Genomic DNA, 17725 nt, shown 5'->3' on the forward strand with positions numbered 1-17725 from the left:
CAGAAAGACGTTAATGCTGTCTTGCATTAAAATGATTAATTTTAACATGGTGCTGCTAGTCAAAATGTGGCATCCTTTTTAATTGCCAAATCCTAGGTCCTCGTGATTCTTTACTGCCTGCTTTTGTTCTTCAAGAAATGCAGACATGCAAGACAAACTGAAAGCCTGCGCCGGCCTTGTGTCTCCAGTCTCTTTGGATGTGCTTTCTTCAAAGGGGGAGTCCCACGCAGCACCTCTGGCTACGGTCAGCCCTGAAAGGAAAGATCCTCGGGCCATTTCTCTGTTGCAGACACCGCTGCTAAACAAGGTGTCCTATTCTGACCTCCTTAATTTGTTGCTTGTGAAGTTTCGCCTATCATGGTTCCTCATCTTGGCTTTTAACAGGGACAGAGGGCAGAAGGGAGGAATTGGGAAAAGGGGGCACTAACAAAGCAGAAGCAAACAAGTCAAAGAAATTGAAGGAACTGATAAGCTTTATAAATCCTAAGGAGCAACTTGGGGACTTTTCAGTCTTGATCATATCTTTGCGGGATGTTTTTGCTTGATTTAAAGTCAGTATGGCAGAGATGAAACTGAAAGTGTCAGTCTAGTGTTCTTGTTTGTCCCATAATAAGTAAGAGGAAGTTTCTTTTAACTAAATTGCATAATATTGTTTTGGATGTTTCTTCGTTTCCGGTCCTTAAATAACCGCAGAACTAAAAATAAATAAATAAATCTGGATCTAATCTTTAAAAATAATGACTTTTCACTCAAAAAAAGAGTAAATTATTCAGTAAATAAATTGAAATTTATTGAAATTAAGACTCAATGTAATATGTTCCTTTGCTGAATTGACCACATGTGCTGATGTTGACAAAATGCGGATAAATTAAGGTCAGTTTCTGTATCAGATTTTGAACCACATAGATTATTTGTTTCCTGTTGCAATTTACCAAGGCTTTTTCCTTCCCTTTAGGATTCTTTTCACATTTCATCTTAAAAAGTAGGCAATGCAGGGAACATGGAAAAAGCACAAAAATACTCCAGAAATACTGTTTTTGAAAATAGTAGCGATGTTTCCGATCGTGTTTAAGTCTTAAGTTCACCTTCCTTGAGTCCTGCAGCAGATCCTCTCCATTTTCCTTAAACATGCGTCCCGAACACAGCAGGACACTTGTGGCGGTACAAACATTTAGCCCAGGCCCTCTTTACTAGCTCCCTGATGCACACTGCCTGTAGTAATTCTACTACTTTCCACACATAGTACCTCTTTTGCCCCCTTTTGAATCCTATTAGTGCATGAACTTGGTTTAACTGAAAAAGACTGTCGACTTCACTCAATTGGGTCTAATAGGATTAGGCTGTTGGTATGGGCCTGCAGGTTTAAATAGGAATGGAATTTTGGCAGACATCGGCTCAATCCATTGCATTAATCTTATAAAGGTTACAGAGTATGTGCGGGCCCAAAGTTGACTGGATGAAGGGCTGTTTTAAGTGAATTTGCTTCAGTCAAGGCCCTGTCCACTTTAGCACAGACTTCTTACTAAATAAAACATTTTTGCATCTGTCACCTGCATGCACACAGCATAACCCTTTATGAAGTTAAAATCAATTATGAAATCATTTTAAACATTATCTTTATATTCTATGCACATCTACAAAACGGAGGCTATAACTCGTCGTACTACATCATTAATGTGAGATATGAAATGTATAAAACAACTGCTTGTCTCACAAAAAAAACAACACAAAATTCTAAGAAAAAGAAAATGACTATATATTTTTCCAAAATTGACAGTAGGGTAAGTTTCTTGACATTGTGCAGCATCATGGAAAGTCTTTGCACCTTTCGCAACACATTTGTGAAGTTTCAAAATACTTTTGTAGGCGTCTCCATTTGTTCCTGTTTTCAGGTTTACATGGATTCACCGAATTTCAAGTTTTGAAAATCTGCTCTATGAAACGCGTTTTACAAATCTCCTTTCAAGGCCTCAACAAAAACTACTTCAGATATTATTTATTTCATTCTTTCAAAAAAAAAAAAAACACACACTCATTCAGCAAAATTTTCAACAAAAAAAGCTAATATTCCTACTTTGAGCACCGGGTGGCAGTAACATCAACATTAGTAAAATGATAAAGAACAACCCTGATATGTCACTTGATATATTCGACATCGATGGGTATTTCTATTCTATTATATTAGACTATTCTATTATATTTGATTCTTCTATGTATCTTTGTCTAATGTGTTATGCTTCTGTTGCTCTAATTTTATCTTCATTCTGTTGATCTCATGTTAAAATTCAATCATGTCTACTTCCTGTCTGAGTTTGGGTCCTTCACAACTACAAACCGTGACAACTGCTAGTAAGAGATGAGTAGCATGTCTGTTAAGCAACCAGCTATTGGCTCGCTACCTTAGCAGACAGCCTGACTAGTCAACCATCTTCTGTTAGCTTGTTATACTTGGATTATTCTATAAAGAACGGAAAAATTCAATGTGAATCTCATACCAGCCCAAGCATATCTGTTATATATGTATATGTATATATATATATATATATATATATATATATATTATTAACTTTGGCATTAGAAACACATTATTCAATAGTTTAAAACCTGCTGCCTCAAGTAATGAAGTACTGGAGTTATAGCTGATGGCGTTTCTTGTCTAATCACCGTTCTTCCCAGAGGTGTCCCACCCTTTCCCATACCAGCACTTCGCAATGTCTTACCCGGAGGTCTCTTCATGTCTCTGAAAGCTGTGAATAGCTTTCTTGGTGGGCTTGAATTCCCCCGAGCCCTAACAACCCCCACCCCACCGCAATTTGTACCACCTCGAAGGATTATGATATGTTTTAACCAGAAATAGTCAAAGTTCTGCTCCTGATCTCTTGATCTGAGCTGCAGCAGGAACAATTGGTTTAGGTAGAGGACAGGGGTATGCTGGACAGGTGGTGGTGTGTGTGCGTGAGTGTGTAGTTAGCCAGGAGAAATGTCTAACACTTAAAACTTGAATTTGAGGTATTTAGGGGGTTTATTGTGTCTAATCCTATTAGTGACTTAGATAACATGAGATTATCAGATTGTGTTGGTGCAAGAACTTTGAGGGTAAATAAACAAAGTGAGCACCTTCATTTTGTTTTCCATACAAGTATTATATTTTATTGTAAAATTTGAAGTCAATAACGGTGTGTTTTTTTTTTTTTTAAGTTTTCTTGATTTGATCAAATCTTATTACCTGATTTTCCCATTTTTATAGCACAAAAATGTCACACAAGTATCTGAGGTCTATGTTTGTTGTCTAATATGAGATTTAATTTAGTTCATTAGTGAGTTTGAAATGCTACAACAACAAAAATAGAAGAAAACAAAGTTTCCTTTTGCTATGTTAATGACTGCTGCATGCCGGCAAGTTAAAGTACATTACCTGAGTGTAGTTGTTACATATGGGTGACAACAGTGAAGCAGCACTTGTTCTTTATATGAGGATTGTCACAGATCATGTAGAAAACAGAATTATAAAAGTGATGCCTCATTTGATTAGCTAATTTGATTAGCTAATGTTAGCAAAGTTACAGAAAGAGGTCAGAGGGGGTCAAGCTACTGTTTCTCTTTCTTAACAGAAATGTGATTAGGAAATTCATAATTTAAAAAAAAAAATCTAATTTTTTGAAACGGACGTTGAGGCATTTTGTGATGGCGAATGAGAGGCCATGTTCACATTGGATCATTGGTTTACAAGTGGGTGTCAAACCCAAGGCCCGTGGGCCAAATGTGGCCCACCGTGGCATTTTATGTGATTCTCTAGACTCCACATTACATGAGTAAGTCCCTCCACTTTTTCAACAAATCTGAAAAACTCATTTAAAGTTGACACAAAATTTACAAAAAATAATCTAGATTCCCACATTTCTTTCTGATTTTTGCTGCATTTTATTTTCTCCCAAAATTGACCAAGAACTTTGGATTTAAGTGACTGCTGCCTCAGCTTTACTTGATGTCAAGTTGTAGTCCATGACCAATACGGCGATTATTAAAAATGCACGTTTAATATCATACGTTAGCACAAATATCATAAAACTCCTTAAACACTGAAACTGGAAGACATTTTAAATATCCAAAATAAACGAACAAAAACAACAGGAAAAACAACTGAATTATGAAGTCTAAGCAAACTAAATTGCCCTTCACAAAAAGACCAAAACACCAGACTGAAGAATTTTGTCAACGATAAATTATACAAATAGAAGTGATCAAGTTTGCTGTAATTTATCATGCAATTAATTTATTTATTGTTCATTTCGACAGGCCTATCTCTACCTTCCTGCCCAATCCTAATGATGATTATGCTTGAATGCAGCAGTCTGTGAAGAGCTAATTTAGTTGGCAGTGACCTTTTGTGGGTCAACTCTCGGTCACTCAGATGAAGACGAGTCTTGTAACTGAAAAAAAAAAAAGTATTTTTTGATTCCAGCTTCATCCTCTGCTACATGTCAGTGTGCGCCAGCTGAAGTCTTCAGCCCTATTTTAGCCAATGAACTTGCACAAAATGACCTAACACTAACATTCTGTACTAGCTAGAATTAAATCTACACGTATAAACCTGGACCTAAAAATTTTACAATGATTTTAGAGTCTTTCAAACATAAGTTTGATCTGTGAAACCTCTAGTCCATTAGATTATAATTTTTTTTAGGATTTTGTGAGTCCAGTGTCTTGTATCGTCATGTGATGTATGTGTCATTTTACACCTCTACGTTACTCTGCAGTCAAACTCACATTCCAGAGGAAACCTTGAGGGAGCTAATTCCAGATATTCTTCTGGTTTTTAAAACAAACACTGTGGAATTTGATGGATTTTATGGGGCATTTTGCTATTGCAGGTTTTTCCACATATATCTCAAAAACTGCAATTCTTTCATCTTAAATTCATGGTTTGCCAACTCTACAAAGCACATCTGATGCTTGTAGTTTTTTTTTTTTTCTGTCATTTGAAAAATCTTTTAGTCTTTGTTGAGATTAGGATCGCAACAAAGCCAACATGCCATGACCTAAACCTTTATGAAAGAGCAGAGTGAACCTTTATTTTAGAGTTGACCAGAAAAGGCTTAATCAGATTGTCTCTCATTGTACATTGTTGCATCATGCCTTGTAATTTTTCTGCCTACTTTGTTTTACCTCCCGTCTGTCTGTCTGCTCCCTGAAACAACCTTTTCTGCTCTGGTTTGTTGTGCAGCTGATCTAAAGGGTTTCAGACGGGTCATGATCAAAGGATAACTTTTTGGAGTGGATTTTGGTCTGTGGAACTTTGCTGAGCTTTAGCATTCACAAAACACTAAATAAGTCATTAAAGGTGTGGGGAAACCTAAAAAAAAAAAACTAATCTGAAATGTTTTGCTTTGTTGTTGTAATACGCTTAGGATATTTTGGTCATGCATCGGTATTGTCACACAGGATTTTTGTCTGTTTATGCCTTGATGTAGGCACTGTGTTTAGCAGGTTAATAGAAGGCAGCCCAGGCACTCAGCCAAGCCTAATGGGTGGTCCACGTCAACCATGTGTAGTGTGGCCTGCCAGTGTCCACATTGCCCTAATACCCTTCTGTAGTCAAAATTGGCCATTTTTATGTATTCTTCTCTTCCTTTCCCTTTTTCAGAACTTCAAGTGGTAACTCTTGACGGTTTGTTTTTCCCCAGTTTTGTTGCCGCATTATTCCAAACTTACCTTATTTTTGGCATTGCCATAGTCTGACTTTTACATTTTGTTTCAGCAATAGCTGCTAATGAGCACAGAGTTTCTGGCGATGACATGTCAACTTTAAACGGTGTGTTTGGCCGTACATATAAAATGAGCACTTCTAGGTTAAATCTGACAATGTAGTATTCTCTCCCTAAGTCCAACCATCAGTAATGGGTATGACTGCGGTTGCAATCCGTGGAATCACAATGTTGGCTAGTTGGGCCTTATGAAGCACAAGATGCTATGATGCTTTAAAAATCAAACTCACAAACTAAATCAAACTAAATCTAGTTGAAATCATTAATTTTCAAATTGCAAACGACGGATTAGACCCAACTGGACTAATGGTCCAACCTTAAAGACCGAAGCGATCAGCACCACCTTCAGTTGTTCAACAATCTTAATCTTTCAGTCAACTGGTGCAGGCATTGATAACTCCAAAATCTTCATCTCTTTTCTTTATGCCGTCAATCATGGAAGTTGGACACCTTTACGAAATTGTCCAGGTGATGAAATTAAACCAACATAGCCCTTACAGTCTAATAAACCCAAGAACCATGAAAACAATTCAACTCCTCTTCCAATAAGGAAGGGGTGGGGGGCTAGCTTGCTCTTCCAGGCTGATGTCAAATCGCAAAAACACCCACAAAGGTTTGTGCATGCCCACAAACAGACACCGAAGCAACGCTGACACATGAAAGGCCTCCTACTGAAGTGGAAAACATAGTGCAACAATGCTTTGAAGTCCACCAGTTATCCATCTAATGTAGGGATGTTTTCTGTTTCTCCTCTTCTAAAAGTCTGATTCATATGCCCCTCCTGGAAATTCCCACCCCGCAGCCAGGAGACGGCTAATGCCAGCCTGGGAGCTATTTGGCAATCCCATTGTATCGCAAACATCAGAAAATCAGTCTTACTTTTCATCAAAGCGCACAAGAAAACATGTTATGATATTTCTTTCTTTTTTTTAAATATCCTGCATGAAGCCTGTAACCTCTGTGCAATACAAACATACATAAAAAATACACACATAAAGTATTCAAGCCAGCTATAATTAAAATTTGGCAAAAAAAAAAAATTGCTTATTTAGAAAGGAAATTTAATGCTTTTTAGCTGCAACAGTCCTGTTTTTTTGTTTTTTTTTAAGATCCAGAAGAGGTTGTGAAGAATAGTCAACATTGTGATGCTTTTATTGATATGCATCAGGCAGGAGGAGGTTCGCTAGAAGTGTCCCTCTGTGTTTATGACCTGCTTGGGTTTTATATTTGTTCCGTATGCTAAAGCTCCTTAATTACTCTTGTGAAACCTCTTTTTTAAACTTTACAATTCAGTAATTATACACCTGTGGTGATAACCTGCATAATAAGGGCTGTGTGCATTTAACAGAGGCCGCCCTTGTTTATACTGTTATGTCACCTCTAATGTAAAGGGACTGATGGAACCACAGGAGGGATAACGTTTCAAAATAGGCATGTAGAAATAAATAACGTTGCGCATTAACTTTTAGAGTTTGACGAGACGGATTGCTGACTAAGAAATAATGCATAAAAGTAACATAAAAATAGAGAATTTAGAATGGAAATGGTGCAAATAGAAATCTGATGCATTTTCCCCCCCAGACCCCTCTATTGTGATGCATCTAAATAAAATCCAGTTCAACCACAAATTTATGACTAAAAGACACGAATATATTTTGGAAATTGGATGCTCACTGATTGCAAGATGTATTGAAATTGTCTTTTAAAATGACAAAACAGATAACTATGTTTTTAAAGATTGCTTTTTGTGCTTTTTTGTTTGTTTGTTTTATTAATTCATGCATATCTTTATAATTGTAATTTGGAGTCATTTTTGTCCTGCACATTTCCGTGAACAACTGTTGCCTTTCTATCTTCTGGGATAGATATGAAAAAAAAAGACATTTTTATCTGTGCAGTTTCCACTTGGAGAATGTCTTTCCAGGCCACTGACTTTACATCGAAATAATGGTTCATTTCGAAGCTCTGCTGGAGCCATGTTTGGATTCCTACATGCAGCACATTGTTGCCATTTTGAGTCATTATTTGTGTCGACCAGCAGCTGAACAGATGTACCTAAAAACACTTTGGAGAGCTGAATAAAATATTTATTTTTCAGAGGTTCTGACTGATCACTGTAAAGAGTGATCAGTTTTCACCCAGGAAGACTATGATACACTTTTAAATACTAGTTATAACTAGTAATAAATGCCACAAAACTTTGAGATAACATTTTAAGCTACTGCTGTCATGTCTCACTTAAAGATAAGTCTTTTGGATGACTGGAATTGTTCTTGATTGGATATTGCTGCAAGTTTACTCATTTTTATTTTTTTTTTCAGAATAAAATCAGTTCCTTCATGTCGATGTTTGCGTTGGACCTGATGTGGTTCCAGTGTTGCTGTAAAGCGTTCTTCTCGTACTGTTTTCTGTGGTTACCACCTACCTTCCATGCGTTGCTGTACTGCCACCCGTTGGGAGCTGGTGGTCCGGTGTGGACTCCGCTGTAGGAATACTGGAAGCCAGAATGATGGATGGCATCGCTTTGATAGATCTGAGGCCAACTGTGCGGATGCGCCGCAAAGTCGTGCAAAGCCTGACCGCCATCTCTCTCACTCATCGCCCACTGGCTGTCTGGGCCGGAGCTAGACTGAAACATTTCTGCCAATGGAAAACTGGGTCTAAACAGAAAGGGGAAATAACAATTAGTCAGTGAATGAACTAATTATGTAATGAAATAGTTGTATTATGCTTATTAAATCATAGTCTGAAGTGGGTTATGGGCTGGAACTTGGTGAATAACTAGTTTAGGAGACAGGAGCATGATGGGGGTAGTTTTTATTTTTATTGCTGCATATTTCTGTTCTTCAGAATTGCTACTACAGTTGTAAATGTACTGTAAATGATGAATCGCTCTTCAAGTGACATTAACCATTCAAAGCACTTTGTACTGGAGACACATTCTCCCAATCACAACCACACACACACGCATACATATTTTACAAATATTTCTTGTGCTGTGTTTTTGTGAAATTAATTGAAGGACCTTATTTGATTTAGAAGTTGCTGTGTAACATTTTATACATCTTTCCCTTCAGGTATTGGTGTTCAAAGTGCAGCCAATATCATCGTTTACATAGATATACCTGAAGTACAGACTTGGATGTAAACTGAGTGTAAACTTGACTGAATACAGCAAGGGCTTTCGAATAAAGTTCAGAAACAGACAAAAAAAAAACATTTTCTGAACCAACAACATAGAAAATGTCAGGAACCATGATGCATTTTACTATCGTAGCAAAAAGAAAATAACTCCCAAGAGAAAGAAAACAAGGCCCCTTTACTTGAATTTTACCGATTTGAAGAATGATTTCATGGCACAAAATGGTTAATACATGACATACATTCAAAAACATTTCATTTCTGAAACCGTGACAGATCATTTTCAAACTATTTTCACATTTTATAGAACAGACATCTTGTATAAATGAGCAAGTAGATATAAAAAAGAGAGTGGAATAACTTGCTTACATAAGTGTTTACTTCCTTAAACTAATACTTCCATTTGTTTTGAGCAGTCCTTGGTAACATTTAGCCATTGTACCTTGCAAAATATATTACTATCCATCAGATTGTGAGGAAATCCCTCACAGATTTTCCCTCAGGTTATTTTTGTTTGACATTAACATCTGTTTGGTGGTCAGAAACATTTAGATTTAAAATCAAATTTTAGAGGGGAGGTTAACTGGAAATCAAAGCTGGAGTTCCCAAGAACAAAAAATGTATATCTTTACATATATACATATGAAATACATCATCTGAGAGCAAAGTAGCTGTCACTACCGCTGGATTAGAATTCATCAAAACAGACCCAAGCGTTTGAGTTGAGGGAACGGCGATGGAGAAAAAAGATCGTAGGGTGAGAAAGTAGAAGACTGCATATGGTTATAATCTCAGTGTGTCTACCTACTTTTCCCCTCTTCCTCTTGACGTGGGAGGTTAATTGGCATGACATACGGCTGTCCAAGCATGGTGCGAACGGGGCTTAATTGCCTTTATTCTTTTGCCAAGCTGGCAAAATACCTCGAACGCGGAATCTGTCCGGCAGTTCTGTGCACTGTGTAAAACTGCGTAGGTGGCGAACGTTACGTGAAAGCCGGCTCTTGTCAGTCTGTGCAGAGAAAGGGTTTTGTCCACCTAGCTGCATTCCAGCAGAAATTGTCATCTCTGAACAAGTCGCTCGTCTGTGCGGCCTGAGCCTGAGTCATTGTCTGAGATTTGAGGGCTTCTCTGTTGGCCCATAAGGTTTCTTTCTGTGATGCCCCTCCCCCCTCGGCTGCCCAACAAGTGTCGATTAAGATTAAATTGATGACTGCCAGAAAAATCGCTCATTATTGCACAATTTTTTTTTTTTTTTTTTTTTTTTTTTTGCGGGTGTGTTTTATTGTTTCCTAGCCAAATGAAGCGGAGTTACAATGGGCCACTTGGCTATTCTTGATTAACACTTTGCGCGACTCGACTGTCAATTTGGTGGTGATGGTTGGCTGGTGTGCAAATACTGATTTAGAAGACAACTCGGCTCCAAACTCTCCCAAAAATATGTTAAAGTTTGTGGTTTTAATGCAATCAAGGGTTGCGCTCAAACTCACATTGATTACTTTAGTTCGAAAACCTGATCACGGGAAAAGTTAAGCTCCTTTTTTAAAAAAATAAATAAATAAATAAATCAAAGATATGACTGTCGTTCTCGACTTCATTAAACCTTCCAGAAAACGCTGCCTTTTCAGTCTTAATTAGCTCATTATTGATCTCACGTTAAATGACCATTTAATGCTGTAAATAGCTGTACTGTGATGTCTTTCTCATGAGACCTCTAACCGTATGATCTCATGGTTGTTCGACAGCAGTTAGCCCTGCTTGAGTCTGCCTCACTTGCTTTGTTTCCAGCTGGGAGTCAACAAAAAAGGTTAAAGGCTCCCTGCTGTTGTGTAGATGCAGCCTACAAAATACACAAAGCCTTCGGGGGGGAGGAGACGTACAAACAACAGTGTTGCGCTGTCTTTTCTTTTACATTCGGCTGCAGGCCCCCGGCAGGTGACTTGTTGGTTTTATATGTCATCATTTTAATTTATGCATTTTAAAAATCAGCTGATGACACAGTTTTTGGCACTCTTGGTGAAACTGGTGAGGAGATGTAAAAAGTCTTAATCTAAATAGTGGGATCGTTCAATTTCACAATGAAAACAAGAACATTATTTTAATTCACGTAATGTACAATTAGATTAGATCCGACTCACTTGGATTCAATTTGATTCAACCTTCCAGCCATTGCAACTGGAAGGTTGCAAGTGCAAGGCAACAACGTGATTCCCTTGCACTTCTAGCCGGTGGTGTGTAAGCAGTAATTAAACATATTGATAAACGGGGTAAATAACATGAATAGTTTGTAGAAATGTGTATGGAATAGCGTATTTTTTATTTCATGTTTTGTACGTGAGGTAAACTTTCTCGTCACGCTCAGAGTTGACTATTCACTTAAGATGTGACTATACCAAGACGATGGTTGACCAGTATTTTTTTTTTAATGTAAATTAATCTATTTAAGACGATGCATCACACTGCCTAATAATCTAGCAACAATGGGAATGTTAAAGACCAAAGCTAAAGCTGCAGAGATGAAGAAACACAATCAGGTTTTGGTGTAAATGAATGAACACAAACCATAGCTTTGTCATTTGTAAAAAAAAAAAAAAAAATGTTTTAAAAACAAAAAATCTCTTGTGTTTGTCACATTAGATCCTGATACAACGAAATTAAATTCAAGGCTGTCATTTGAAAAACTGTTCAAAAAGTTAAGAGGTAAAACGCAGTGACCCTGTTTGAGAAGCCTCTGCCATTATTTGGAATATGACACACCACCTTGTATTGTATTTATGAGTAATCATCTTCTGATTAACACTTGCATCATCTCGTCTCTGTGCCTCTTCATACTTTTTTTTTTTTGGCAAATCCTCACTTGTGCATGTGGAAACAAAGTTCCGAGTGTTTTTGCAGAGAATTTCTAGATACACACACACACACACATATGCTGATGCTTGTCTCATTAAAATCTTTCCTAAAGATGTTCCACTTTGTAACAGCCCTTCACTCATCATCACCTCCAATCCGCTCGGCCCCTGCCTCTCCTTTGCGCTCCGCTGTTTTATTTTCATCAAGGCTGCTCTCCGCCGTCACTCTCACTCTCTCACTCTCTCTCTCTCTCTGTATTTCTCTCTCTCTCTCATCTGGCAGTGCTCTTTTGTCGCTGGTCTGTCATGTATTTATTTGCCTTTTTAAAACCTCTAATGCGCTCTTATTGTTCCTCCCGGTGACCTGCCGCGTCAGGAACCGGAGCCTCCCGCGAGAGTTTTGTTCTCGGTGCTCAAGACTTGAGTCACTGGGCCGAGATAATGATGAGGGGCTCAGACATGCTGCCGATTTCTGTCTCGATCACTAATCACACAGTTTAGGTCGTCTAAAGAGCAGCAGTTTTGAACTTGTGTAGCTTAGTTGCTCTCTCAATACCCGTATTCTGTATTTAAACTTTAATTTTGAACTGAAGAGAGGAGGAGATAGAAGACTCTAGGTCTGTGGATGATGTATGTCATATGCCACAGGGGTTGTAAAGATGTTTAACACTTAGAAAAAGTTATAAAAGTTAGAAAAAAAAATAAGAAAAAAACTAAAAAACTAAATTCCCACTTGGAATCAATAAAGTATTGTTGAACTGAATTAAAAAACAGGGGTAGTATTAATTGTGAAATGGGGGATTTTGTTAAAAACAGTAAGTTTTTAATTATCACTTCATCTTTTTCTATCGTAGTAACAGTTTTTGTTACATAAGTTATTTGATTTGCTCAACAGCATCATAATTTTTCATTGCAAAAACCTTTTATCTGCATTACTTCTTGTTTTGTGTTTTTTCCCCCCAACTTATGAATGAACAGTTAAGTTCATCACGTCTTGCAGATTAGACATCAACTGACTTAAGATTGTGTTTTGTGAACAAGTAAATCAATGAGATCAAATTGAATAAAAAATGCTCACATTTATATATCAATTTACAATACTTGACTAGTCTTAACTGTTCAGTGCGATATATACAGAGGCCGTCGTCCTTAATGTGAAAATCCTGGGTTTCTCTTCTGGGTTTGATAAATCTTAACAGTATTTAACATTACATAATACCTTTTTTTAGAAGAAGAAAATGTGTACCGTAGAGATTTTCTTTATAAACTGCAACACATGCTCATTCTTCAACACAATACTTACTTCCATTATGGGACATCTAAATTCTTACAAACGTTACAAAAACCTTAACGTGTGTGGGCCAAATGTAAATCGAAATGCCACAGTCCATCCACAAGAGGGTGCTATACACTCCTTCAACATATAGGAAGAAGGGAGGGGAGATGAAAAAAAATCACATTTCCACCTTCCTCATGAAACAGATGCCCACACAAACTATGAATAGAACAAAAAAAATGGTTTTGAGACATTTTGGACATACTATCCAAAGTGAAATACAAGTGATGATTCACAGAAGGGGTGTCTGAAAGTTGCACAACTCTCTGAGTGTCCAGTGCACTACCCTTAATGTCAAAGTAGTACTCGGTTTTGCAATCTGCCTTAGCTTTGCAGAACTTTGCGCCCCACGCTGAGCGCCCACACCGTGCTGCACACCTCTCTGAAGCTGCGCACCACACGACAACAAAGAGAAGTCCTCACATTTCAAAGGCAGTTGCCGGTTGCAAAAAATGCACACTTTCTACAAAACGTCTAGCGACGGAGTACAGGAATATTGTTTAGGACATATTTGTGCTTTCAAGGATTAATTAACATTTGATTGGTGATCAAAATTCTTATGAGTCATTGTCTCATGAGTTGTGTCCTCCATTGACTGCCCAATCAGTTGTCCACACGGTTTTCCCCTCGCATTACTCAGATTCTGCACACGCACTGCTCCAAAATGATAAGGGGGAAGAAAAAAAAACATCCCCGTGATGCAATTTTAGAGAAGTTCAAAATTTTTCTTAATATATTGTAAATAAAAATCAGATGACTAAAGAAATAAGGAAGTTCCCTCATGAGGGAGGTTTTCCTGCTGTGTCATTCTGATCAAGCTGCACTCAGACAAACATGAGGCACAATCAGAAAGTTAAATGAGGACACCCAGGAAGCCCTGGGATGTCATGAGCACCATGTTTGAGAAAGGCAGTTGCATCACATTTTATGTGCAAAAATTTTTTTTAAAAATCTGTCACATGTAGGTTATAATTATTATAATTTATTAGACTGTTATGAGCATAGATATGCTACAGATGTAAACAATGAAGATACAAAAAGATTCACTCTTCAATAACATTACATAAAAACAATAGATATGCTAATTGACTCTTAAGTTGACTCCATTTTCAACACAAGTTGAAATGGAGTTGACATTAACTAAGAATACACACATTTTCTCACTTCATTTATGCATATTTTGTAGATTATGTATTTAATCTCTATTTGTGGTTATGCTAGCAAAAAGAGTGATGTTTTCCTTTCAAAAATGATTTTAATGTTCACCTTGTGTTTTCTGGGGCACTTTGGAGCTACAAGCAAAAATTGCATGGGTTGGGCATGGGCCGGTTCTCAAGATATACCAAGACGTTTTCAAAAGTTGCAGTTTCAGAACTGCTGAACTAATTTTCCAACTTATCATTACTTCTGTTGCTTTGCCGACAAAACACCCTGGACAATTTGGAAGTATTTCCGATGATAAGTACGTATGGAAGCTGAAAGAGTGCCGCCTTTCATAAAAAATGGTGATGCATTGTCAAATTTTAGCTGGCAAAATGCAGGCTGTCTGTCAGGCTGCTATTTAAATTTGATCCCATTGTTAATCTGCCTGCAACCTGCAGGCTGTTGGGTCCATCACAACAACATCGTTAGACAACAGCTGTAAAGTCACTACCAGAGCAATGAGCCACACTTAATAACAAATTGACATCAGCTTGTTATACTTGTGTTACTCTACGAATAGCAGAAATGCAATATATCCTGCACAGAAAGCTCCTAGAAGCTACAACTAATACCATCAGGGGTTTTATGTTTTGGCTTATCAAAATAACAAAATATGGTAACACTTTATTTGAAGGGGGTTGAATAAGACTGACATGACACTGTCATAAACATGACATAACACCTGTCATGAACATGAATAAGCCTTCATGAATATTTATGACTGTTGTCATAAAGCGTCATTCGGTAAATTATGACACTTTTAATACAAAGTTGAAGTTATGACAACTTGACATTAACCAAGAAATCATTACTGATATAAATTTTTTATAAAAGTATTATTGATTGCACTTTAAAAATTAGGTAACTTTATGTTATTAAAGGTAAAGTTTAAACAGTAATGATTTCTTGGTTAATGTCAAGTTGTCATAACAAAGACATTTTGAATAATGTCAACTTTGTATTAAAAGTGTCATAATTTACCGAATGATGTTTTATAACAACAGTCATAAATATTCATGAAGGCTTATTCATGTTCATGACAGGTGTTTATGACAGTGTCATGTCAGTCTTATTCAACCCCCTTCAAATAAAGTGTTACCCAAAATATTGCTTAAATGAAAAAGCATAATGTTGCATTTCAAAGTTTTCTTAGATCCTACAAAAACCGTGCTTTTAAATTTCAACTGAAGATTTTCATTTTCTCACTTTACCTGGAGTCTGTAGCCTGTGGAAAAGCAGCTGCCCTTCGATGCACTATCTTCTCTTCTGTTTCCGAGTCCAGCTTCAAATGACCCAAATTTAAGAGCCTCCTATTGTTGTCTGAATCATTCTTAGAAGCATGAGCAAGTGAAAGGAGCCCAGATTTAAACCAGAACTACGTTTCCTCTTTTTCTTTGGTGCCATGGAACGGGGTGCAAAGGGAAGCTTTTACGTCAGTACCCCTCATTCCCCAAGCAGAAATGAGCACAGATTGCAAATCATTCGTCGTGTGGCGCAACAACCGCTGTTGACCGTATTAGTTGTAATTGAACAAGTCACCGTGAGAGAAAAATAACGTCTTTCCAATCTTTCTGTTTGCTCTAACTTTACATTGTTGGTTGCACTTTGTTTTTGTTTCTGGAAATTCTCAACACAACTTAGGTACTTACCTAGCACATCACAACAGATACAGCAGCTGATAACATGGCTTACAGCTGCACTTTGCTTTTTCTTGTCATTTATATTCCTTATGATTTTCCACATATCAGGTATCAAAAAAGTTTAAATGACTGTCGGTATAATACCAATATTTGCTACAATCACCACTGTAAGTCTTGATGGGTATTTCTATGGAAGCGTAGCATATTAAGAGTCTGAAAATGTTCCTAATTTTTCTTTGAAAAATAGCTGAATCTCAATCGGTTGGGTGGAGCTGGTCTATGAACAGCAATTTTTAAGTCTCACCACAGATTCTCATTTCGATTCAATTTTCGGGGCTTTGACTTGGTCATTCTAAAACATGGGTCTGTCTTAATATATATGTAAATAATTCCATTTTACCTCTGGCTGTCTACTTAGGGTTATTTTCTTGTCTTTTACAGCTAGTAACAGGTTTTCCTCAAGGATTTACCTCCAACTTTGAAGAAAATGATTCCCAGAACATGATGCTGCCACCACCACGAGTTATAATGAGGGTTGCAAGTTCGGTCACACCTGACTAGATTATGTTGCAAACTTGGCTTGTGCAATCTAGATTCATGAATTTCATCGCTGATACTTCTGCTGTCAACAGACGCTTCCATCACAGTTTTTACATTTTTTATATGCAACATAACATTTACTTCTCAATGGGATTTTATCAGTTGGATAAAATCCCATTAATGCCAATTAAAGTTTGCGTTTGTGTCGTTACAAAATGTGACAAAATTCACAGAGGCACTTCAGTGCTGAAAACGAAGACTTGACTTTGAAGAGCAGACATACTTCTGCTATCTCCAAATCCTTGAGACAGTTTGTTCATAACCGAGCAGCGCCGTTCGACGAGCGAGAAGAACAAAACACACGAGTGTTTTCGGTCGGCTTTATGGGAAAAATTTCAATGCGGAGGGGAAAAACGGCTCCGACGCGGCGCTTCGCGGTCAAACCTGTCTGCATAATGACGATGGTGAACGAGCCATCAGCGAGGGAAAGAAGGAGCCTCCAAATTCTCCTTCAGATGCATGTTGATTGTGTTTGTTCACGGCAGTTACGTTGATGAGGGAGCAATATGGAGGAGGCTGGATGGACACTTGGTGCGCGTTACCGTTAAAATAGCAGACATCTCTTGACGGAGAACAAACAGCGAGGGGAGAGCCAAATCAAGGCATCTGCGAAGGCTCTCGAGAATGCAAATTCAAAAGCACTTCATTACATGCTTTTTCCCTGCAATCTTGGGTCTAAGAGACTGAACTAAGTGGTTAATCAAGCCCAAAAAAAAAAAAAAATGCACTGCATCTGAAAGGAGGGGGGGCTCTTGGGTTAACGTGCAAGACCAAGCCTACATTTGCATCCGGAGAAATTCATGCACATAACTCCAAACGTCTGTTCGGATGTATTCCTAATGAGATTAATCCCAGTTATCAGTAGAATAAAGAAGTTTCTCTGTTGTGGTAGAGAAATGTAACCCAGTGGGAACCTATGAAGTTAATGAAAGGTTCCATAAGGCTAACTTTGTTTTGAAATCCTTTTATTGTTGCATTCTGTGTAGCATTAACTAGGCATGCTGTCTGGATGGTTCTGCTGGCACAAACTCTGATAACACAGATCCTCTGTTGTTTGAAACCGGGTGTGGGAACGTGATGATACCCCAGCGTGGAACATGCACACTATGATTCCATTAACATTGCCCTTACTGGTTTAGTGGCGATGTAAAGTTTAAAATCATTTTTTTAATTCTGAAGTTCTTCTCTACTTAA

The sequence above is a fragment of the Poecilia latipinna genome, unplaced genomic scaffold (assembly GCF_001443285.1).
Source record: "Poecilia latipinna isolate Pla-1442-1.1 unplaced genomic scaffold, P_latipinna-1.0 Scaffold735, whole genome shotgun sequence".
NCBI classification, from domain to species: domain Eukaryota; kingdom Metazoa; phylum Chordata; class Actinopteri; order Cyprinodontiformes; family Poeciliidae; genus Poecilia; species Poecilia latipinna.